Source organism: Globicephala melas, chromosome 15 (genome assembly GCF_963455315.2).
Source record: "Globicephala melas chromosome 15, mGloMel1.2, whole genome shotgun sequence".
NCBI classification, from domain to species: Eukaryota; Metazoa; Chordata; class Mammalia; order Artiodactyla; family Delphinidae; genus Globicephala; species Globicephala melas.
Window position 1 is genome coordinate 62,126,110 of NC_083328.1, and position 20,756 is coordinate 62,146,865.

Consider the following 20,756-nt stretch of genomic DNA (forward strand, 5'->3'; position numbering starts at 1 on the left):
CAATGTGAGCCACATTGTACTGTTAATTTGAGTCCTGAGGACTGACTTTTCTGTTTTTCTAGCTTCCCTAGACATACATAAACTTTTCCCACTTGTGCTATTTTATAAACATTTATCTCTGTATACTTGTCCAGACATGTGCATGTATATGGTTAAAAAGTGTAGGAATTAAAAAGAAGACAATATGGTTCAGTGGAAAAAGAATAGAGGACTTGGAAAGAAAAGGTCTGGGTTTTGATTTGATTTTGCCACTGACAAACTGATAGTTGGCAAATTACTTAATATTGACAGGACTTAGTTTATATATCTGTAAAATAGATGTGTTGATTCCTACCTGCCTCCCTGGCATTGTTGTGAGGATCAAATATTGGGTTGGCCAAAAAGTTCTTTCGTTCTTTTTCTGTAAGATGTTATGGAAAAACCCAAACAAACTTTTGGCCAACCCAATAAAATAATACATATTAAATCTTTAGAAAAAAAATGAATTCACAGTTTAAGGCATTATGTAGATCTACAAGGTGGGAGGAGTTGGCAATAATATTTAAAAGGAAAGCAGGACAGGACAGATGCACTTTAAAAGATCAGGAGAGGAAAAAAAATAAAAGATCAGGAGAGAGAAAAGGAAGACTACTGGTTAAGAATAAAAGTAGAGCATAGGAAAAGTCAAGCAGTAAGAGAATAGGGGGTGAATGAAGTAGAGCACGTGAATTGGTTGGTGAGAAAGCTGAATAGGAAGAGAGGATCCCATTCATTTGCCTAACCCTAACCTTGCAACTGTTGTCATTACCACCTTTCTTCATATGTGTCTTATCCATACTGGGCTTCTTGTCTCCACTGTAAATGTCATAATAATAAAATGTTTATTATTCATTCAACTGTGTGACCCTTTGTGTTTAGCGTATATTTTTGTTAACAAATTGCCTTATAAATGCCAAGAGACCAAGGCTGTGACTTGCTTATTATGGTATCCCATGTCACTGCTATAATCAAATATGTGCTTAATCTGTTTTTTTTTTTAATAATTATAGAGAGAAAAGAAGGAGATAGGCTGCTTTGTGAGAGTTACTAGGGAAGGGAAGTGGTAAGAGGAAAAGTAGATAAATAAGAGATAGTAAGAAAAATTCTCAGGATAATGAAAGGAAAGACATGAAAATGAGAAAAATATGTAGAACAAGGGAAAAAGATGGTGTTATCTGCAGTTAATGGAACAAGGCAAATTTCATATCTTTAATGGTGATATAATACCTCACAAAAAGTTATGTGCTGGGAAAGATCATTCTCCATACCAAATATCTTTAAAATATTTCTAAAAGTATCCACTTCATCCTGAGCTCACAGAGTAGTTCTTTGTGGAAAGAAAACTGGGCCAATATTCAGGAGACATGGGTTCTGGCCTTGGTATTGCTTGTTACTTAAATTCTGTGATCTTGAGCAATTCGCTTAAATCTCTCTGGACTGCATTACTTGTCTGTTGAAAGCATGAACACAATGCTCTCTCCTAGCTCATTGATTATTCTCTGTGCTTCATATGCCAGCTCACTAATTTTTCAGGGCTTTGTTGATACAATATAGGACTGGTCTCAGGAAAGCTTATAATAGGACTTCATAAAATCCAGTGCTTTATAAATGAGAAGCCATTTTATTTAAGTTCTATTTTATTTATTTATTTATTATTATTATTTTTTTGGCTATGCTGCATGGCTTGCGAAATCTTAGTTCCCCAACCAGGGATTGAACCATGCCTCCTGCAGTGGAAGTGTGGAGTTCTAACCACTGGACTGCCAGGGAATTCCCTTAAGTTCTACTTTAAACATTGGTAGAGAGACTTACAGGAAATCTAAGTATAGGAATGTTAAGTTTGTAATACTCAGTAAGCATTTATTGAGCCCCTGTTATGCTAGGTCCCAGAGGGTACTCTGCCTCAAGGATTTTGTTTTTGTCAGGAAAACAAACTTGTTCACCGATAATTATTGTAAACAGCAAGATGATAAATGCTATAATAAGGATTTTGTTGCACTGCAATTTAAGATACTTGGATATCTTGGTTCCTTTAATATAATTGAATATATGCTAACTGCTGCTTTGTGCTAGGCATTGCAGGGACTCATGGAAAAAGCAGTCCCTGCCTTCAAGAAACTTGCAGTTTTTTTCACATCTGCAGACTGTTTACCCAAATATATATAACCTTCTACTCCAGGAGAGAGAAGGATTTTTGTACTGAATCACTTTGTATTTTTTTTTTTTTTTGCGGTACGTGGGCCTCTCACTGTTGTGGCCTCTCCTGTTGCGGAGCACAGGCTCCAGACGCGCAGGCCCAGCGGCCATGGCTCATGGGCCCAGCCGCTCCGTGGCATGTGGGATCTTCCCGGACCGGGACACGAACCCGTGTCCCCTGCATCGGCAGGTGGACTCCAACCACTGCACCACCAGGGAAGCCCCTAAAATTTAGTCTTTGATTCTTCGTTCCAGAGTGTCCGTTCAGTTGGTCACAGAGGAAAGTATGGTAGGGAATCATATTGTAGGGGTTAACAGTATGTACTGGAGTTAGATTGTCTGATTTTGAATTCTGGCTCTACCGTGTCCTGGCAGTATGACCTTGGCCAAGTTGCTTAACTTCTGTTTTGTTTGTTTAATTTATTTATTTTATTTATTAAGTTTTTGGCTGTGTTGGGTCTTTGCTGCTGTGCATGGGCTTTCTCTATAGTTGCGGCAAGCGGGGGCTACTCTTCATTTCGGTGTGCGGGCTTCTCATTGCGGTGTCTTCTCTTGTTGCGGAGCACGGGCTCTAGGCCTGCGGGCTCAGTAGTTGTGGCTCGCGGGCTCTAGAGTGCAGCTCAGTAGTTGTGGTGCTCGGGCCTAGTTGCTCTGCGGCATGTGGGATCTTCCCGGACCAGGGCTTGAACCTGTGTCCCCCACATTGGTAAGCAGATTCTTAACCACTTTGCAACCAGGGAAGCCCTGCTTAACTTCTTTGTGCCTTAGTTTCCTCATCTGTAAATTGAGAATAATAGTAACATGTATCCATAGGGTTGTTGTGTGGACTAAATGAGATAATGTATTTTTGCTTGAACAATAGTTGGCTCAAAATAAGCAGGAAATGTTAATTGCCAGTATTACTGTTGTTATTATCACATTATCATCATCACCAACCTTGTCCTTCTTAAAATTATCTTCTTAATTTATTAATTCATTCAGTAAATTTATCTAGGGTGAGCACTGTAAAGTCAAATGCCTACAAGGGCTAGATGAACATTTTAAACAGTAATGATAGATCAGATTGGGACTTAAGTGATTTAGGGAATTCATGTCACTCCAGTGAGGCAGCTGTTATGCAGCTTTGGCCCACTTTATTTTTTTTAATTGAGGTGAAATTCATCATTTAAAAATATATAATTCAATGTTGGCTCACTGTTGATCTGGCAGGGGGCTGAGGGGGGGTGGCGTGTAGACAGAGTGTGGCCTGAACATCTTAACTTTTTTCTGAACAGAAGCTAGAATTCCAGATTTTGAGAGAAATTTTTATTTTTAAATGTTGGCAACTTAATGAATTCATAAAAAACTCTGTGAGCCAAGCAAATCACCACTGTGGGCAGGATTTGTCTTGTGGGTTGCCATTCTGCAGCCTCTGATCTGGGGCTCAATTTTTTGCAGCATAACCCATGTTCCCTGCCCTCTGGGAAGAAAGTCCTTACCCACATAGGGATTTTTAAAATTCAAGGGATACCTTAGAGAAGTCTAGGGCTGAATGAGGAGTATATAGAATAATTAAGGCAAAGAGGAGGAGAGAAGTTATTTAAAACTGGGATTCAGAATGGGCAAAATGGCAGGAATGGACTTGAGATGGTGGAAGTACAGTGAATTTAGATTAATCTGAAGAGGGTTTGTGTGGTCCGCGTAAGAAGAGAAAGTTTGGAAAAATTAAGAGACAAGTGTAGGGGCAGAAAAAATTTCTCTTCTTCCCTTCTAGGTTCTTTGACTGGTCTAATCATTGATATAAGACAGATTAACAGGAGAAAAACAAATTTCCTAAATATGGTATGGGAGCCCCATAAAAGTATGAGACCCGAAGGGCAGCCACCTAATAGAGGCTTATATGAACATCCTGACCTAAGGGAAGGGGTAGGGGTCTGGGGATACAAAAGGAAGAGGAGAGGAGATGTTTGGAAAATAAGGTTGCCTTGATGTGCGGGTAAGTTTCTTAGGTAAAAAGATATCTCTGGCAATAGTTCTCTTCTTGATACAGGCCTCCTTTCCAGTGTAAATTTAGGCAGTTGAGGGGGAGGTAAAGAGCTTTTACTGAATCTGCTGAGTTTTGATTGTTTTTAGCTCAAAATAATCCTTATGCCAAAGTAGCATATTTTGGGGTGAAAAATTCTGCTCCCCTTCACCAGCCTTTTTATTTTGGGATAACCTTATTTTGGGATAACCTTAAGTCTTGTTGACTGACAGGATGAAATGGTATTTTATGAAGATTTATTCGGTAATATTGAGGTCTACAGTATTTAACTAGGGTTGGTAGTGTCTGGAGGTAGGGAGAGCAGGCTAGGGAGGTGGTAGTGAGAATGGAAAGTGAAAGACAGAAGCTTGTATTTGGGTCACTCTGTGACAGTAGGACCCTGCAGTAAAGAGGGCAAATTTTGAAAGCTTTTCCCATATTCATTCTTCTGTAAAAAAAAAACTGGGATATGTGAGGATAATACTAAAGAGGCTATCCCTCTTTTTTTTTTGGCTGCGTTGAGTCTTTGTTGCTGCGCGCAGGCTTTCTCTAGTTGCGGTGAGTGGGACCACTCTTTGTTGCAGTGCACGGGCTTCTCATTGTGGTGGCTTCTCTTGTGGAGCACAGACTCTAAGCCTGTGGGCTTCAGTAGTTGTGGCTCACGGGCTCTAGAGCACAGGCTCAGTAGTTGTGGCGCATGGGCTTAGTTGCTCCGTGCCATGTGGGATCTTCCTGGACCAGGGCTCGAACCCGTGTCTCCTGCATTGGCAGGCGGATTCTTAACGACTGCGCCACCGGGGAAGTCCTATCCCTCTTTTTTCATGTTGTGGATCTTCATTACTCAGCCCCAGCACCCTCTTTAATGATGGATCACGTACATAGTCTTATGATTTCCCAGCTTCATAAGAATAGAAAAGGAAGAAGTAAAGTAGTTCAACTGCTTATTACATTTCTAGTTTCACATTTTTGGTCACCTCAGTTAATCTCTGAGGAGTTTATGTAGACTTCAGTTTTGGGGGTTTTTTTCGTGTTTTTTTTTAGACTTCAGTTTAAACATGGAATTTTTGTATTTAACAAGGTTTGGAAACACTAACAAAAGATTTTTTCATGTAAAAAATGTAGAATTTTGTTGCAGAAACTTGACAAAGTAATTAATTTATGATTTAGAATGTTTAAAAAAACTGATAAATGTAGAAAGGTGGTATGTGTTTATTTTGTATAATCAGAGAAAGTGATTTTTAGGATTTAATTTTCACCAGGCCTTTTGTTCTGTTTATACTTTCTCATGAAAATTTTCTTGACATACACAGGAAGGTTAATTCCTTATTCTTGACTAAAATGCAAAATGTAGTTATTGTAAGTAGTCTTTTTTTTTTTTTTTTGCGGTGCACGGGCCTCTCACTGTTGCGGCCTCTCCCGTTGCGGAGCACAGGCTCCGGACGCGCAGGCTCAGCGGCCATGGCTCACGGGCCCAGCCGCTCCGCGGCATGTGGGATCCTTCCTGACCGGGGCACAAACCCGTGTCCCCTGCATCGGCAGGTGGACTCTCAACCGCTGCGCCACCAGGGAAGCCCTGTAAGTAGTCTTTTTAGAAAGTAATTTGAATAGTGTGTTAGATATAGCCTGAGCATTCAGAATGTTTGAGATAGTAACATTTCCCTCATTGATGAATAAGAATACTGAACTGGGCCTATGAAAAGTAGACAAAGTTGCCGCCATCATAGATATGCAGCAACAGCGTCAAATTGAGCTAAATTTAAGTCTCATTTAATGGAAAAGGGATTTGTTTTTTGTTCCTTGAACTTTTGAAGCATGGTCTAACCTAGATTTTGGAGTTCATTTGTTCTGAAAATTAAAAGGGATTTTTAGGTGGCTCATTTAATTATAGGTCTTCTATGGAAGGAAAAGAACGTGGAAGAGGGATTAGCTGCATTTGTTTCTGTGGAAAGCTAGTAGTCAAAGGGAAATCCTAGATTATCTTTTTTTTCCCTTGAATTTTTGGAAAGAAAGACTTACTATAGGTCTTAATTAAAAACTGTATTATGTATGTATTGAAATGTGCAGAACCTAGGTACTGCTGCTTTTCCTTGTCCAGAATATTGCTGACATTGATCTGCAGTCATCTATTCTCCCTTTGTCTTTATTTCATCTTGTTGGGGTTTTAGGAGAGTATGGAGATGTAGCACATATGTTCAGTCTGCCCTGCTTGATTTTACTATGTAAATTGATGTTTTCATTTGTAAGGGGCAAAGAAAATGATGAACTTATCTGTCCTGATTATTTTTTGTTTGCTATTGTGGTAAAATATGCATGACAAAATTTACAGTTTTAACCATTCTTAAGCGTTCAGTTCAGTGACATTAAATCTATTCACATTGCTGTACACCTATTACCATGCATCTCCAGAATTTCATCATTCCAAACTGAAACTCTGTACCTATTACTAAGCAATAACGCCATTCCCCTCCTCTAGTCCCTGGTTACCACTATGCTAATTTTTGTCTCTGTAGAATTTGACTATTCTAGGTACCTCATGTAAGTAGAATCATACAATGTTTGTCCTTTGTGGCTGGCTTATTTAACTTACCACAGTGTCTTCAAAGTTCATGTTGTAGTATGTTCCAGAATTTCATTCTTTTAAAAAGCTGAGGGCTTCCCTGGTGGTGCAGTGGTTGAGCGTCCGCCTGCCGATGCAGGGGACACGGGTTCGTGCCCCGGTCTGGGAAGATCCCACATGCCACGGAGCGGCTAGGCCCGTCAGCCATGGCCGCTGAGCCTGCGTGTCCAGAGCCTGTGCTCCGCAATGGGAGAGACCACAACAGTGAGAGGCCCGTGTACCGCAAAAAAAAAAAAAAAAAAAAAAGCTGAATAATATTCCATTCTATGTGTATATCACATTTTGTTTATCATTTCATCTATTGATGGACATTTGGGTTACCTTTTGGCTATTGTGAATAATGATGCTGTAAATGTGGCTGTATAAATATCTGTTTGAGTCTCTCCTTTCGGTTCTTTTAGGTATATTCCCAGACGTGGAATCAGTGGATCAAGTAGGAATTCCAGGTTTTTTTGGTTGTTGTTTTTAAATTTATTTTTTTATTGAAGTATAATTGTTTTACAGTGTTGTTAATTTCTGCTGTATAAGCAGAGTGACTCAATTATGCACATATATACTTTTTTTTTTTTTTTTTTTTTTTGCGGTACGCGGGCCTCTCACTGTTGTAGCCTCTTCCGCTGCGGAGCACAGGCTCAGCGGCCATAGCTCACGGGCCCAGCCGCTCCGCAGCGTGTGGGATCCTCCTGGACCGGGGCACAAACCCGCGTCCCCTGCATCGACAGGTGGACTCTCAACCACTGTGCCACCAGGGAAGCCCTATACATTCTTTTATATATTGTTTTCCATTATGGTTTATCCCAGGATATTGAATGTAGTTCACTGTGCTATACAGTAGGACCTTGTTGTTACTAATTCCATGTTAATTTTTTTAGGATCCACCACCATTTTTTCTGCAGCAGCTATACCATTTTACATTCCCACCAGCAGTTCGCAAGAGTTCCAATTTTCTACACCCACGCCAACATTTCATTTGTTTTCTTTTCTTCAAAGAATAGTCATCCTGATGGGAGAAGTGGTATCTCATTGTGGTTTTTATTTGCATTTCTCCAGTGCTTAGTGATATTGAGTGTCTTTTCATGTGCTATTTGTATATCTTTTTTGGAGAAATGTCTGTTCAATTCCTTTGCCCATTTTTTGATTGGGTTGTTTGGTTTTTTGGTGTCTTAATTATCTTGTAGGCTGCAGCCTACCTCTTCTGGGTCTTGTGCTAGTCGTCCTCTTTTCCTGTGTTGACAAAGCAGCTAGAACCATTCTCTAATATATAGTCCCTCAGTAAATGAATCTTTGATAAAATGTTAAAAGTAGTGCTTTCTGGAAAGCTGAAGGTTGGTTGGGGCACGACCTTCATTTCTCTAGTTTTGGAATTCTCTATTCTCTTTTAACCATTTACTTGGTGGGGTAAACATTTATAAAGGATAGGGAAAGAAGTCTCTGTGTCATCCAAGTTTTATTTTATTTCTATTTATTTATTTAAAAAATATATGTATTTATTTATTTATGGCTGCGTTGGGTCTTCATTGCTGCAGGCGGGCTTTTTCTCTAGTTGTGGCGAGCAGGGGCTACTCTTCGTTGCGGTGCGTGGGCTTCTCACTGCAGTGGGTTCTCGTTGCGGAGCACGGGCTCTAGGCATGTGGGCTTCAGTAGTTGTGGCTCGTGGGCTCTAGAGTGCAGGCTCAGTAGTTGTGGCGCACGGGTTTAGTTGCTCCGCGCCATGTGGGATCTTCCTGGACCAGGGCTCGAACCCGCGTCCCCTGCACTGGCGGGTGGATTCTCAACCACTGCACCACCAGGGAAGCCCCCCAAATTTTATTTTGGAGAAGGAAAATATGGGATCTTGTTAAAAGAAATTTGGCTCTTAGAGGACTTGCTCTTCCTGTTTGCCTAAGGAAATATGAATCAGGCTGAGGTATCCAGACAAAGGTTTAATTTTTTGTAATTCTGAAGGGAAAAAGTCTGTTTTAATTATTTCAGTGATTACTTGATTTTGTGTGATGATTTGGAATTTCTTATTTTGAGACTGTGCTCTTTGGTAGGGTTCTTTTTGTTTTTGTTGAAGAGGGGTTTGGGAGTGGTCCTAAACTCAATATATATTTTAATAATTTTGAAAAGGACCAAACTGAATAAGTTCAAGTACAACAATGACATAAGTATTTTTTTTCATTTGTTTCCCTATTTTTCTCTTTTTTGGCTGATTTATGGAACTGTGGTTTTAAATCATGAAATTAACGTTGATCAAGGCTAGAGATCTCGGTTTTTGGCTGCGTCTTCTGTTCTGACCTTGGACAATCCATTTTGATTGGGTTGTTTATCTTATTATCAAGCTGTAAGAGTTCTTTGTGAATTCTGGATGTAAGTCCTTTATCAGATATGCATTACATTTAACAAATATATTCTCCCAGCCTTTGGCTTGTCTTTTCATTTTCTTAATAGTGTCTTTTGAAGAGTAGAAGTTCCTAATTTTAATGAGGCTTAATTTCTCAGTTTTTTCTTTTATGGATGGTACTTTTGGTGTCACAGCTAAGAAATCTTTGCTTAACTGGGCAATCCATTTAACTTTCCTGGATTTCCATATGTTTATCTGTGAGAACCAATATGTGTGTGGTATTTTGCCTTCTTTGAAATGATATATATTTTTCTAAAATAAGTTTATTTATTTATTTATTTTGGCTGTGTTGAGTCTTCGTTGCTGTGCGCAGGCTTTCTCTAGGTGTGGTGAGCAGGGACTATTCTTCATTGCGGTGCGCAGGCTTCTCATGGCGGTGGCTTCTCTTGTTGCGGAGCACGGGCTCTAGGCACGCGGGCTTCTGTGGTTGCAGCATGTGGTCTCAGTAGTTGTGGCTCGCAGGCTCTGGAGCGCAGGCTCAGTAGTTGTGGCACATGGGCTTAGTTGCTCCGTGGCACGTGGGATCTTCCTGGACCAGGGCTCCAACCCGTGTCCCCTGCATTGACAGGGGGATTCTTAACCACTGCGCCACCAGGGAAGCCCTGAAATGATATTTTTAATCAGTTCCTTTGGGACTCAAAGTAGAGGAGGTAGTCTTGGGATAGAATACTAAGGTGAAAATTTGCTGACCCAAATTGGAGTGTAGAATTGGCTCTGCTTTCATAATCCTACTTGTTTCCTAATGGATAAGTGGTAATGTGTTTCTGTTCCCTCCCCCCAGTATTTAGGGCTCTTGGAAGTAAATGATTCTCTCTCTAATTTTTTTTCTGGGGTTTTTTTTTTTTTTTTTGCGGTTTGCGGGCCTCTCACTGTTGTGGCCCCTCCTGTTGCGGAGCACAGGCTCCGGACCCACAGGCTCAGCAGCCATGGCTCACGGGCCCAGCCACTCCGTGACATGTGGGATCTTCCCGGACCGGGGCACGAAGCCGTGTCCCCTGCATCGGCAGGTGGACTCTCAACCACTGCACCACCAGGGAAGCCCTTTTTCTGGGGTTTTAATACAATGTTTATAACAATGCTTTTTTAGTTCTTTTAATATAAATGCATGAATTTGTTTATAAAGTATACATAGACATTACTCATTAATTCATTAGTATTGACATCTAGTTTACTTGATAGTTCTTAAATAATGTGTAAACATGATCTGAGAAAGGTTTGCTGGAAGGATGGCTATAGTGGCTATCCAGGGTCTTATTTTGAGGAGAATTCATGTGTTTTAAGAGATAGAAATAAGAGTTTCTTGGAAGCCAGGAAATTCAACTTTATATTTAATTAGGTTGTATAATTTCACACAAGCATTGGTTGCAAAAGAGAGCAGTAGTTAATAGTAGTACAACAGTAGTTATATTTATTGTGGTATGTCAAATCCTTTAAACTCTAGCAGTAAGTAGTCAAAGCCAGGACACAGCTTGTAGTAGTAGTTAATATTATAATGTTTGTCAGAAAGCTGTTTGGGAGAACTGGGAGAAAATTGCCTTCTGCAATACTGGGTACAAAGTTCAGACCTGCAAATGAATGCTAAAGGTTCCGATTCTGGTGCCAGTTTTCTTAAACTCTTATACTATTGAACCTTGAAAGTTGTACCTTCCTTTATTTCTCTTTGAATAAGATAATTGTCTTTTTATGTATATGCTTTAGAATCAACGCTGGATTCCCATTTGGCTGGAAAATGGGAAAGAACTGTCAGTGATCAGAGATCATTACGTGATGTTCAGAGCCAAGGTGTCACTGTTGTGGGGGATACGGGGTGGTCCACATCCTACTTCCCTATTAAGGTAACTTTCTCCAGTAAATAGGAAAGGAGCTTTTCCCCATCATGAGTGGGTTGGAGTTCATTTTCTCTCCTTTTCTTGAGAAAGTAAGTTATGGAAATGAGTATTTACTTTCTGCCCTAACGCAAAGAACTCTCATCCCCTCTGACAATACTTAGTCAACACGTACACCAAGGTTAGCTTCTTTGTTATCATTAGTGGAGAATGGGATCTAAACATTGCTCCTTAGTCTCTGCTGCTGTGGCCCCAGTGAACAGGAATTAGTTTTCAACCCAGCTGGGTAGTGTGGCTACTGGTTGCATACACAGGAACCATTACCAACTCCCATGTTTCCACTTCCAACTGGATTGAGCCTGGGGTCCATTCTTAATAAATATGTATTTATTTATTTGGCTCCTCCGGGTCTTAGTTGTGGCACTCGGGATCCTCGTTGCTGCGTGCGGGATCTTCTTTGCAACAGTGGGATCTAGTTCCCTGACCAGGGATCGAACCCTGGCCCCCTACGTTGGGAGCACAGTCTTAACTACTGGACCACCAGGGAAGTCCCTGGAGTCCATTCTTCATAGTAGTGGCTGGTGAATGAAGACAGATTTTTCAAAACGGGTCCTTTGATACATAACTCTTTTGAGTAGGGGTTTGGGAACTTGACTGAGTGGCCCTACCCATGGGAGACTACTCAGTATTTACAGTTACCATGTATGCTTCTGTATTTTAGTAGGGCTGAGAGTTTGACTTCATTTGGTTTTAGTTCTCTGAATACCACTGTGTACTTCAGCTCTTTGAACTCTGTACTTTCTGCTTCAACAAGCAAGTTTTCTCCTTACTGGTTTTGTGTGTTTTCTGAAATGTCTTTTTGGTGGCTTCTTTTTTCTATTTGGTTGCATTGGGTCTTCATTGCTGCGTGCAGGCTTTCTCTAGTTGTGGTGAGCGTGAGCTTGTGCACAGGCTTCAGTAGTTGCAGCACATGGGCTCAGTAGTGGCTCGTGGGCTCTAGAGTGCAGGCCTCAGTAGTTGTAGCGCACGGGCTTAGTTGCCCCGGCATGTGGAATCTTCCGGGACCAGGGATCAAACCGTTTCCCCTGCATTGGCAGGCGGATTCTTTTTTTTTTTTTTTTTTGCAGGCGGATTCTTAACCACTGTGCCACCAGGGAAGTCCCTGGTGGCTTCTTTTAAGAAATTATAGGCCTATATGAAATTATTATTTATTTATTATTATTATTATTTTTTTGCGGTACTCGGGCCTCTCACTGTTGTGGCCTTTCCCATTGTGGAGCACAGGCTCCAGACGTGCAGGCTCAGCGGCCATGGCTCACGGGCCCAGCCGCTCCGCGGCACGTGGGATCTTCCTGGACTGGGGCATGAACCCGTGTCCCCTGCATTGGCGGGTGGACTCTGAACCACTGCGCCACCAGGGAAGCCCTATATGAAATTATTGAAGGGTTTTCTAGGTCACAGTAGATGTGGCCTATAAAATAACTGATTATGTTGGATATATTATTCCTGAAAATAAACCAGGCAAATTTCATAATATCCTGGTTATTTAATAATTTATCTATAAATAGGATATTTTAAAATAAGACTAGAAATGTAGTTTGTCTCTTTGTTGCTTATAGGGCAAAATGTTACTAAAATAATCTTGTGAAATGTCTTTTTCCACATTTTTTTTCCCACTGCCTTTCAGGAAGATGTTAAGGTTAGAGGGTTTTTTTAAAAAAAATATTTATTTGTTTATTTATTTTTGTCTGTGTCGGGTCTTAGTTGTGGCACACAGGATCTTTGCTGAGGCATGCGGGATCTTTCATTGTGGCAGGTGGGCTTCTCTCTAGTTGTGGTGTGCGGGTTTTCTTTTCTCTAGTTGTGGTGTGCAGGCTCCAGGGCACGTAGACTCTGTAGTTGTGGTGCGCGGGTTCCAGATCGTGTGGGCTGTATAGTTTGTGGCACATGAGTTCTAGTTGAGGTGTTCGAGCTCAGTCGTTGTGGCACGCGGACTTAGTTGCCCCGCGGCATGTGGGATCTTAGATCCCTGACCAGGGATCAAACCCACGTCCCCTGCATTTTAAGACGGATTCTTTTCTTTTCAGATTTTAAAATAATTTTTATTTATTTATTTATTTTTATTTTTGGCTGCCTTGCGTCTTTGTTGCTGCACGCAGGCTTTTTCTCTAGTTGTGGTGAGTGGGGGCTGCTCTTCGTTGCAGTTTACGGGTTTCTCATTGGGTGGCTTGTTGCAGAGCATGGGCTCTAGGTGCGCGAGCTTCAGTAGTTGTGGCACTCGGGCTCAGTAGTTGTGGCTCACAGGCTCTAGAGTGCAGGCTCAGTAGTTGTGGTGCATGGGCTTAGTTGCTCCGTGGCATGTGGGATCTTCCCGGAGCAGGGCTTGAACCCATGTCCCCTGCACCGGCAGGCGGATTCTTAACCACTGCACCACCAGGGAAGTCCCTAAGGCGGATTCTTTACTACTGGACCACCAGGGAAGTCCCAAGGTTAGTTTTTATTGCTGGCAATGTAGACATTCTGTCACATTTTTCTAGTGTGATAGTAAACATTACTCAAAATAAATGATATAAAAGTGTTAAGAACTGGCCCTATTTTAAGTTTCTTTGTAACTGACAGACTAATAAGTAATAGATTATTTTAATATTGTACTAGATTTTAGATTCAAACTGATATCTTCATTGGTTCAAGTCAGTGGTTTACTAGGTGAAGATATAGGCTCTGCATCACTGTATTTGGTTGTGAAGGGACTTCCCTGGTGGTACAGTGGTTAAAAATTCGCCTGCCAATGCAAGGAACCACGGGTTCAAGCCCTCGTCTGGGAAGATCCCACATGCCGCGGAGTAACTAAGCTCTTGCGCCACAGCTACTGAGCCTGCACTCTAGAGCCTGCGAGCCACAACTACTGAAGCCCGCACGCCTAGAGCCCATGCTCCGCAACAAGAGAAACCACTGCAATGAGAAGCCTGCACACCACAACAAAGAGTAGCCCTGGCTCGCCACAACTGGAGAAAGCCCACGCACAGCAACGAAGACCCAATGCAGCTAAATAAATAAATGAATTTATATTTAAAAAAAAGATAGGTTAATCTAGCTGTGAGATGTAGAGGTAGAAGAGAGATACTAGAAAGGAAGAATGTGTCCTGGAGAGATCTCCGCAAGATACGTAGGAGATCTAATGTTAATTTTTTTTTCCTTTTTGTTGTAGAAACTATTTTAAGAGCATTTTTTGTCATTCACATTGGGAATATGCTTTTTATAGACAGATTTGTTGAGATGTAACCTACACATAATAAAATTCATTCTTTTTAGGTATACACGTCTTTGAATTTTGATAAACACTTGGAATCTTTACTTGTGCTCTTTTGTAGTCATTCCTTAGGAAGCACTGATGTGTTTTCTGTCCCAATAGTTTTGCCTTTTCCAGAATGTCACGTAAATAGAATCATAGAGTATGTTAGTTTCCTAGGACTGCTGTAACAAATTACCACAAACTGGGCAGTTTAAAACAACACAACTTTATTTTTTCAAGTTTTAGGAGTCTAAAAGGCCAAAATAAGGCATCACTGGAGTTGGAACCTCTCAGAGGGAGAATCTGTTCAATGCTTCTGATGGTTGCTGGCATTCCTTGTCTTGTGTATACATCTCTCCTGTCTGTGTTTCCATCTTTCCCTGATCCAGTATAACTTCATCTTAACTTGATTACATTTGCAAAGATCCTATAAGACCAAGTAAAGTCAAATTCGGGGTTCCGGGTGGACATAAATTTTGGGGAGACAGTATTCAACCCAGTACCCAGAATATGTAGCCTTTAAAATTTTTAATGTTTTAAAAATTCATCATACAGTAAGATTGGCTTTTTTTGGGTGTACAGTTGTGTGAATTTTAACACATTTATTGATTCTAGTAACTAATAACACAATCAGGATACAGAACAACTTCATCACACCAAAAACCTCCCGTGTTCTGTATTTTTGTAGTCATATCCACCCTCAGTTAACCTCTGGCAGCCACAAATTTTTTTTTTTTTTTTTTTTTTTGTGGTACGCTGGCCTCTCACTGTTGTGGCCTCTCCCGTTGCGGAGCACAGGCTCCGGACGCGCAGCCTCAGGAGCCATGGCTCACGGGCCCAGCCGCTCCGCGGTATGTGGGATCTTCCCGGACCGGGGCACGAACCCGTGTCCCCTGTATCGGCAGGCGGACTCTCAACCACTGCGCCACCAGGGAATCCCTGGCAGCCACAAATTTGTTCTTCATTCCTTTAGTTTTGTCTTTTGGAGACTGTCACGTAAATGGAATAGTACATATGTAAACTTTTTGAGACTGGGTTTCACTCGGTATGATGCCTTTGAGATTCCTCCAAGTTGTTGCATTTTTTAAAAAGCATTTATTGCTGAGTAGTATTCCAGTGTATGAATGTACCGCAGTTTATCGATTTACCTATTGAGGGAGACTTAGTTGTTTCACATATCTTGCAATTGTGAATAGAGCTGCTGTAAACATTCTTGTACACATTTTATATGGACATATGTTTTTATTTCTGTAGGCAAGGTTTCTCAGTCTTGAAACTATGACATGTTGGTCTGGATAATTCTTCGTTGTGGAGGGCCATCCTTCACACTGTAGGACGTTTGACAACATCCCTGGCTTCTGCCCACTAGATAACAATAGCACCCGCCCCCACCATTGTTAAAAAAAAAAAAAAGTCCCAGAGGACAAAATAGCCTCTGATTGAGAACCTCTACTCTAAGGTAAATACCTAGGAATGGGATTGTTGGGTCATGTGGTAAATGTGTTGAATTTTATAAAAAATGGGCAAAACGTTGTCCAAATTGGATGTACCATTTTGCGTTTCATCCAGCAAGTACATGAGGATGCTTTGCATCCTTGCCGGCCCTTGATATTGTCAGTATTTTCTTGTTTGTTACTCTAATAGGAGCGTCGTGGTATCTCATTGTGATAGGGTACTCTTTATTTTCTTTTTTTAATCAGTTCTTTATTTTGAAAAAAATCGACAGAAAAGTTGGAAAAAAATAGTATAGTGAATACCTGTAAACACCTTGCTTATATTGACCTCTTGCGACATTTACTTTTTCTCTAGATGTACTTTTAATTTTGCTGAACCATGAGAAAGTCATTTGCAGCCATCATGATACTTCACCCCTGAACACCTTTACGTTACTTCTCCCAAGAAAAAGGATGTTTTCCTGTAGGACCACGATAGTATGTGTTAGTATTTCTAAGAAAATTAACAATTCCATAATGTCATCTAATATATTCAGATTTTCCCAGTTATCACCGAAAGTCTTTGGTGTTTTTGTCCCTACGTATAGGATCCAGTCAAGGTTCACACATTTAGTTGTTTTGTCTTTTTAGTGTCTTGATCTAGAACAGTCCTTTTGCCTCTTTAGTTTTTCTTCTTTTTTTTTTGCCACGCAGTGCAGCTTGCAGGATTTTAGTTCCCCAACCAGAGATTGAACCCGGGCCCTGGCAGTGAAAGTGCTGCTTCCTGACCACTGGACTGCCAGGGAATTCCCTTGCCTTTTTAGTTTTTCAGTGTTAATTTTTTAAGAGTCCAGGCCAGGTAACTGGTAGAGTGTCATGTATTTTGGATATAATCATTTTCTCATTATTAGATTCAGGTCAAACATTTTGGGGGCAATAATACTAGTCTAGGTGATATCGTATACTCTTTTTTTTCATTATATTGGGCGGCACATCAATGGTGGAATGTCACTCTAACGATGTTGGTAAGTTTATTTACTTGGTTAATGTGATACTATAAGATCTCCATAATAATTGTATACTTTTCACTTTGTAATTAGTAAGTAATATGTGGTGTAATACTGTGAGGCCATATAAATATCCTGTTTTCTAATACCCTTTCATCCATTGGTTTTACTATTGTATTAGTTATCTATTGGTGCATAACAAATTATCCCAAAATTTAGCTGCTTAAAATAACAAACTTTTTATCTTACATGGTTTCTGTGGGACAGAAATTCAAAAGTGGCTTAGCTGGATGGGTCTGACCCTGGATCTCTTGAGGTCACAGTCAAGATGTTGGCTGAGGCTGCAGTTATCTGAAGACTACTAGGGCTGGAGAATTAGCCTCTAAGGTGTCTTTCTCATGTGGCTGGCAGGTTGGTGCTGGCTCTTGGCAGGAGGCCTCAGTTCCTTGCCACATAGCTTGTTTCCCTGAGAACAAGTAACCCAAAAGAGCAAGTGGCATTGCATTTTAAAAAAAAAAACTGTGGTAGAGCACACAAGATAATAAATTTACCATAGTAATCATTTTTAAGTGTATATGTTTCAGTGGTATTAAGCACATTCATATCATTGTGCAGTCATCACCACCATCCACCCCCAGATCTCTTTTCATCTTGCAAAATTGAAACTCTGTACCCAATCAACAGTAACTTCCCATTTCCTCCTCCTGTGAGCCCAGTTAACCACCGTTCATTCTGCTTTCTGTCTCTGATTTTGACTACTCTTGGTACCTCATATAAGCGGAATCATCTTTTTGTGGCTGGCTGTTTCACTTAACAAAGTGTGTCCTTAAGGTTCATCCACATAGTAGCACATGTCAGAATTTCCTTCCTTTTTGAGCCTGAATAATAATCCATTGTATGTATTTACCACATTTTGCTTATCCATTCATCTGTTAATGGACACTTGGATTGCTTTCACATTTTAGGCATAATGAATAATGCAGCTGCTATGTACAAATACCTCTTCAAGACCTTGCTTTCCATTTTTGGGGGGTATATACCAAGAAGTGAAATTGCTGGATCAATTGGTAATTCCATTTAAAAATTTTTTAGGAAATGCTATACTGTTTCCCACAGCAGCTTACTGTTTTACATTCCTACCAGTATGCACAAGGGTTCTAGTTTCTCCACATTCTTGACAACATTTTGTTATTTTCTGGGGGTTTTTTTGGTAATAGCCATCCTAATGGGTGTGAGGTGGTATCTCATTGTGGTTTTGATTTGTGGCATAGTGGTGTTGAGTATCTTTTCATGTACTTAATGGCCATTCTTCTTTGGAGAAATGTCTATTAAAATCTTCTGTCCATTTTTGAATTGACTTGGTTTTTTTGTTGTTGAGTGAGGAGTTCTCTGTATATTCTGGATATTAATCCCTTAGATGAACGATTTGAAAATAATTTCTTCCATTTTGTAGGTTGCCTTTTCACTCTTTTGATAGTGTCCTTTGGACATGTTTTAAATTTTCATGAAGTCCAGTTTGTCTGTTTTTGTTGTTGTTGTTACCTGTGCCTTTGGTGTCATATATAAAAATCGTTACCAAATCCAGTATTGTGAAGCTTTTGCTCTATTTCTAAAAGTTTATAGTTTTAGGTCTTTCTTGCATCTAAGTCTTTGACCCTTTTTTTTTAAAAAAATATTATTTATTTGGTTGCACCAGGTCTTAGTTGTGGCAGGTGGGCTCCTTAGTTGTGGCAGTTGGCCTCCTTAGTTGCAGCAGGTGGGCTTCTTAGTTGCAGCAGGCAGGCTTCTTAGTTGTGACTCACCAACTCTTTAGTTGTGGCACGTGGGCTTCTTAGTTGCAGCAGGTGGGCTCTTTTTTTCGGTTTTTGTAAGTGGTGGTAGGTAACAGTCTAACATTGTTTTGCAAGTGGATATCCAGTTTTCTCAGAATTGTTTGTTGAAAAGACTGTCCTTTCCCCATTGAAAGGTCTTGGTACCATGTCAAAAATCATTTTGCCAGGGAATGGTGTGGGAGAGGGGGGTTGGGGGGAAGAATCATTTTGCTATATATGTAAGAATTTATTTCTGAGCTCTCTATTCCAATAGAATAAGTCTATATGTCTGTATTTATGCCACACTGTTTTGATTATTGTAGCTTTGTACTGTTTTGAAATCAGAAATGTGAGTTCTCCAACTTCGTTGTTCCTTTTCAAGATTCTTTTTGCTATTTAGGGTCCCTTGAGATTCCATATGAATTTTAGAATGGATTTTCTATTTCTGAAGGAAACATCATTAAGATTTTGATGGGATTGCATTGAATCTGTAGATTGCTTTGGGTAGTATTGACATCTTAACAATATTTAGACTTTCGGTACATAAACACAGGATGTCTTTCCATTTATTTGTGTGTCTGTTGATTTCTTTCAGCAGTGTTTTGTAGTTTTCAGGTTACAAGTCTTTTACCTCATTGGTTAAGTTAATTCCTGAGTGTCTTATTATTTTTGATGCTGTTAGTAAATGAAATTGTTAATTTCCTATTCAGATTGATAGTGTATAGAAATGCAGTTCATTCGTGTTGATTTTTTATATCTTACTACTTTGCTGAAATTCATTTATTAGTACTAATAGTTTTTGCGTGTGGAATCTTTAGGGTTTTTTACATGTAAGATATCATCATCAAACAGAATTTTTTACTCCCTTTCCAAGGTGTATACTTTTTCTTTTTCTTGCCTAATTGCTCTGGCTTGGACTTCCAGTACTGTATTGAATAGAAGTGTTGAGAGCGGCCATCCTTGCCTTGTTCTTGATCTTAGAGGAGAAGCTTTCATTCTTTCACTGTTGGGTATGATGTCAGCTGTGGGTTTTTCATGTATGGGCTTTATTATGTTGAGGTGGGTCCCTTCTATTCCTAATTTTTTTTTTTTTTTTTTTTTTGTCATGAGAGGGTGTTGAATTTTGTCAGGTATTTTTCCTCCCATGAGTTGAGACAATCATGTGTTTTTTTCCCCTTCATTCTGTTAATGTGCATTACATCAGTTGATTTTCGTATGTTTAACCATCCTTGCATCCCAGGAATAAGTCCCATGTGGTCATGGCATATAATCCTTTTAATATGCTGAGAAATGTCTGTTTCTCCCTTTATTTATTTATTAAAAAAAATTTTTTTTAACTTGGCCACACTGTGCAGCTTGCGGGGTCTTAGTTCCCCAACCAGGGTTTAAACACACACCCTCAGCAGTGAAAGCGTGGAGTCCTAACCGCTGGACCATCAGGGAATTCCCTCTCCCTTTAAATATGTGTTTTTGCTTCATATATTTGGATGGTCTGTTATTAGGTACATAAATTAGGTACATAAATGTTTATAATTATTGTTATATTCTTGCTGTATTGGATCTTTTTAATAAATTATGCCCTTTGTCTCTTATAACCTTTTTTGATTTAAAGTCCATTTCATGGACTTTAAAGTGACATTAGTATAGTCACTTCTCCCTTTTGGGTACTGTTTACATGGAGTATCTTTTTCCATCCTTTCACTTTCAACCTGTTGGTGTCTTTGGATCTAATGTAAGTCTCTTGTAGACAGCATATAATTAGATCATGTTTTATTTTCATTTTTTTTAAGTTTTATCTTTTTTTAGCCACACCGTGCGGCTTGTGGGATCTTAGTTCCCGGACCAGGGATTGAACCCGGGCCCTTGGCAGTGAAAGCATGGAGTCCTAACCATTGGACCACCAGGGAATTCTCAATTAGATCATGTTTTAAATCCATTCTGCCAATCTGTCTTTTGATTGGAGAGTTTAATCCATTTGTTAATCCATTTGTATGTAATTACTGAGAAAGGAGGACTGACTTGCTCATTTTACTGTTTGTTTTCTATATGCCTTATAGTTTTTTTGACCCTCATTTCCTTCATGACTGTCATTGTGTTTAGTTTATATTTTGTAGTGAAACATTTTTATTTTTTCATTTCCTTTTGTGTATATTCTATAACAATTTTCTCTG

General features: G+C 39.9%; 1 protein-coding gene across 2 annotated transcripts in view; it reads left to right on the top strand.

Annotated features, from left to right (window-relative positions):
• Positions 1–20,756, top strand: part of ITCH (itchy E3 ubiquitin protein ligase) — a 122,139-nt gene that overhangs the window by 4,759 nt on the left and 96,624 nt on the right. Inside the window, exon 3 of one of the 2 annotated variants that reach the window (XM_060284724.1) lies at positions 7,235–7,266. The exons of the other annotated variant lie outside the window; for it this stretch is intronic. The gene's annotated coding sequence lies outside the window, so the exon portion shown is untranslated. The remainder of the gene's footprint in view (positions 1–7,234; positions 7,267–20,756) is intronic. 2 annotated transcript variants of the gene reach the window in all.